Genomic DNA, 3,949 nt, shown 5'->3' on the forward strand with positions numbered 1-3,949 from the left:
AGTGGTAGGATCTCGGCTCACTGCAACCTCTGCCTCCCAGGTTCAAGTGATTCTCCGCCTCAGCCTCCCCAGTAGCTGGGACTACAGGCGTGCGCCACCACACCCAGCTAATTTTTGTATTTTTTAGTAGAATTGAGGTTTCACCATGTTGGCCAGGATGGTCTCGATCTCTTGACCTCGTGATCTGCCCGCCTTGGCCTCCCAAAGTGCTGGGATTACAGGCGTGAGACACCGCGCCCGGCCTGAACTGACTCAGGTGGGTGGATCACCCAAGGCAGCATGCAACATGAACCCCTTGGATCATTACAGGCCTACACAGCCCTTCCGCCACCAGCTTCTTCCTGCCCTACAGAGCAGAGGCCTGGAGAGGGAGAGAAAGCCAAGGGTACCCTGAGGGAGCCCCCAGCTGAGGGGGAGTGAAGCCCCACCCCTTCCTGAACTGGACTCACAAACAGAGGCTTCAAAAGCGCAATCCTAAGACTAAGGTCTCCTACAGAGTGAGGGGCATCAAAGCCAGAGGCATCCCAGGGAGCTTATTCCAAAGAGAGGGACTGCCTCCCCCATCGGACTAAAGGGAGTTCAAACTGCTAGAAATGATTTCGCCTTAGCTCTCTAAGAATCTGACATCATCAACCTCTCTCACCTCCAAGGAACTCGTCTCTACTAAAAATACAAAAAATTAGCCGGGCGTGGTGGCAGGCATCTGTAACCCCAGCTACTCATGAGGCTGAGGCAGGAGAATCACTTGATCTCAGGAGGTGGAGGCTGCAGTGAGCCAAGATCATGCCACTGCACTCCAGCCTGGGCCACAGATCAAGACCTTCTCTAAAAAAAAAAAAAAAAAATAGGGAGAGTTTTGGACAGAAAAGAGAGAGGAGAGAGGGTCCCTAGATGAAAGGTGTGAACAAGGTAAGGAAGATGTGAAACAACTCAGAATGTCTGGGCAGCAGCAAGACTCACCCTTGGGGCTGGAAGAGAGGGTGCAAAGAGGGGCAAGGGAAGGGTGGGTGGGACCAAACTGGAGGGGAGGTCAAAAGCCAGGCTGTGGCCAGATTTAAAATGACACTGTGGGCCGGGTGTGGTGGTTCACACCTGTAATCCCAGCACTTTGGGAGGCCAAGGCAGGCAGATCACAAGGTCAGAAGATCGAGACCATCCCAGCTAACATGGTGAAACCCTGTCTCTACTAAAAATACAAAAAATTGGCCAGGCGTGGTGGCGGGTGCCTGTAGTCCAAGCTACTTGGGAGACTGAGGCAGGAGAATGGCGTGAACCCGGGAGGCGGAGCTTGCAGTGAGCCGAGATCGCGCCACTGCACTCCAGCCTGCGCGACAGAGCGAGACTCCGTCTCAAAAAAAAAAAAAAAAAAAAAAGACACTGTGGGCTCCTCCTCCCTTCTCCCTCTGCCTCTACTGAGAGCGTCCACTGAGAGCCTCCCCTGGCTTCTTGCTTCTCTTGTCCCCAGGCTCCTGTTCCTGTGCCCTCTATTGGGGATCCCCTCCCCCGGCTCAGGGTCCCTATCCAGAGAGTCCCAATCTCTCTCCGTCTTCTCCTTTATACACTGATGAGTTTCCTGAGCTCCTTCTCGTGGGGGAAAGGTGGTCTCTACGACTGAGCTGGGGACAGGTGACTGGAGAGCTGGGCGGGGGAAGTGAGGAGACCCCAGAACATCCCTGGACAACTCAATAAAGTCACTTTTATCAATGCTCTGGTCTCTGATTGCTCGTTTTCCTGGGCACCTGTGGCCTGTTGGTGACGAGAACAGGTGCTGAGCTTGTCTTCAGCCCTCCACCACCCCTTTGGTGGGGGGTGCTCCTGCTGGGCTGGAGGCCAGCTTCCCCTCTCCCCTTCTGCTCCCCAGCCCCTGCCACCGGAGTCCGTCTGCTAGACTGGCCAGGGCTGTGCCGACACACTCAGAGAGGCTCCTGCCCGGAACGACTGCCCCAGAATCCCGGGCTGCTCCCTCAGCGTCCTGACCCCGGGCTTGTGCTTGTCCACTGGGCAGGCAGGAGGGGGTGGCGTAACTGGCTTCACTCCCATCCTCACCTCTGCCATGGACCAGGGATCATAAGACCCTGGGTTCTGAGAAACCACAGAAGCCTGGTGAGGCAGCTGGACAGCCTCAGTGACGTTACCCGCTTCTGCCCTTCTGCCTGGGACAGAGGGAGAGAAAAGGCACACTCTTCTGGGAGACACACTATGTCAGTCCCAAACTCTCCCACCAGGAAATGCTGGAGTCTGGCTCAGGAACCAAGACAGCCCAGCCTACTGCCGGCCCAGGCCTGAGGCAAGAATCACTGGGGCCTGGACCCAGGTCCCAGCTTGTCACCACATGCAGCATCAGGGAGCCAGTGGGCTGTGATGGGAGGAGAGGGAGAGGCCTAAAACTGCCTTTGCAAAATGATGACTGAGACAGTGAAAGAGATTTAACTTAACTGACTCCATCTTGCTTTTAACCTCCAAGCTGTCCCCGCTCATTCCTATGCTCATTAGGCACAGGCTGAACTAACTTTGGGAAAAACTTAGTTTATAGTTAAACCAAGATAGTAACAGCCCTTTCCCAGAGCAGACCTCATTCTTGCCTGGGGAATAGATTGCCTTTGTAGAACTAACATTAGCCACAAGATTAGAAATTGTAGTTTAGGATCCATGCCACTGGAGGCTCCCTAAACTGCTCCTAAGATCAGTGCTTGAGATATTTTGCAGACCCTGCACTTGATGGATCCCCACCCAGATCGATTAACTGGCTCATCTGATCTTGGGGCCCCCACTCAGGAACTGACTGAGCGCAAGAGGACAGCTTCGACTCCCTATGATTTCATCCCTGACCAATCAGCACTCCTGGCTCACTGACTTCCCCCCACCCACCAAATTGTCCTTAAAAACTCTGATCCCACATGCTCAGAGAGACTAATTTGAGTAATAATAAAGCTCTGGTCTTCCACACAGCCAGCTCTGCATGAATTACTCTTTCTCTATTGCAATTCCCATCTTGATAAATCGGCTCTGTCTAGGCAGCACACAATGTGAACCCCATGGACGATTACAGGCCCACACAGCCCTTCTGCCACCAGCTTCTTCCTGCCCTATGGAGCGGAGGCCTGGAGAGGGAGAGAAAGCCAAGGGTACCCTGAGGGAGCCCCCAGCTGAGGGGGAGTGAAGCCCCACCCCTTCCTGAATTGGGCTCACAAACAGAGGCTTTGAGAGCGCAACCCTAAGACTGAGGTCTCCTCCAGAGTGAGCGGCATCGAAGCCAGAGGCATCCCGGGGAGCTTATTCCAAAGGGAGGGACTGCCTCCCCCATTGGACTAAAGGGAGTTCAAACTGCTAGAAATGGTTTCGCCTTAGCTCTCTGAGAATCTGCCATCAACTTCTCTTATCTCCAAGGAACAGTCACCCAAAACCAGGAAGGCAAAGGGAAAGTAGAACAAGGCCCCCAAGCTGCCAAATGGATGCCACCACAAGCCCACCCCTTCATTTGATAAGCATCTGTTGGTCGGGTGCAGTGGCTAGAGCCTGTAATCCCAGCACTTTGGGAGACCAAGGTGGGCCCTGAGCTCAGGAGTTCGAGACCAACCTGGCCAAGATGGTGAAACCCCATCTCTACTAAAAATACAAACATTAGCTGGGTGTGGTGGCACGGGCCTGTAATGCTACCCACTCAAGAGGCTGAGGCAGGAGGATCGCTTGAACCCAGGAGGCAGAGGTTGCAGTGAGCCAAGACGACGCCACTACATTCCAGCCTGGGTGACAGAACGAGACTCTGTCTCAAAACAAACAAACAAACACCATCTGTTGAGTTCCTACCACATGACAGACGCTGCAGCTACAAAGATCAGGAAGTTGTGCCTGACCCTGGGGACCTGACAGGCTAGTGTATCAGTGATGACAATCCAGGAAGACAGGGCTGTGCACAGGGGCCATGTGAACCCATAAGGGGACATCTCAA

The sequence above is a fragment of the Papio anubis genome, chromosome 17 (assembly GCF_008728515.1).
Source record: "Papio anubis isolate 15944 chromosome 17, Panubis1.0, whole genome shotgun sequence".
In the NCBI taxonomy this organism is placed as follows: Eukaryota; Metazoa; Chordata; class Mammalia; order Primates; family Cercopithecidae; genus Papio; species Papio anubis.